The sequence below is a fragment of the Pogoniulus pusillus genome, chromosome 32, assembly GCF_015220805.1.
Source record: "Pogoniulus pusillus isolate bPogPus1 chromosome 32, bPogPus1.pri, whole genome shotgun sequence".
Classification (NCBI taxonomy): domain Eukaryota; kingdom Metazoa; phylum Chordata; class Aves; order Piciformes; family Lybiidae; genus Pogoniulus; species Pogoniulus pusillus.
In genome coordinates this window covers 2,705,728-2,706,343 of record NC_087295.1, presented here as the reverse complement: position 1 = coordinate 2,706,343, position 616 = coordinate 2,705,728, and positions in this window count along the sequence as shown.

Genomic DNA, 616 nt, shown 5'->3' with positions numbered 1-616 from the left:
TGCTGGCTGAAGTGGTGTGTTCATAGCAGCCAAGGCATGACCTCACGAGGGGCATGTCTGTATGCTTAAACCCAATTCAGCTAATTAAAGCTGAGAAGAGGAAAATTTCATGTGAGAGGGTAGCACAGTGCTGCTTGCCAGGCTTTTGGTTGCTTTCTTCAGCTGGGAAGGACTCAAGGGTGTTGATAGCGTTGGTCTCGTGCGCTGCTGGCTCATCTATCCTGGGATGCAACAGGAGGAGGGCAGCCAGCAGGGCAAGAGAGGGGATTCTGTCCCATTGCTCTGCTCTGGGGAGACCCCACCTTGAATACTGCATCCCTGTCTGGTGTCCCCACCAGAAGGTACATAGGTCTGTGGAAACAAGTTCAGAGGAAGGCCACAAAGATGAGCCACAGGCTGGAACACCTTTACTATGAGGGTAGGCGGAGGGAGCTGGGGGTGTTCAGCCTGGAGAAGAGAAGGCTCCAGGACAACTTCAGAGCTGCCTTCCACTGCCTGAAGGGATCCTACAGGAGGCTTCAGAGGGAGTGTCCACTGATAGGACAAGGAAAAATACTTTTAAATCAAAGGAGAATAGGTTTAGATTGGATTTTAGGAATAAATTCTTCACTATGAG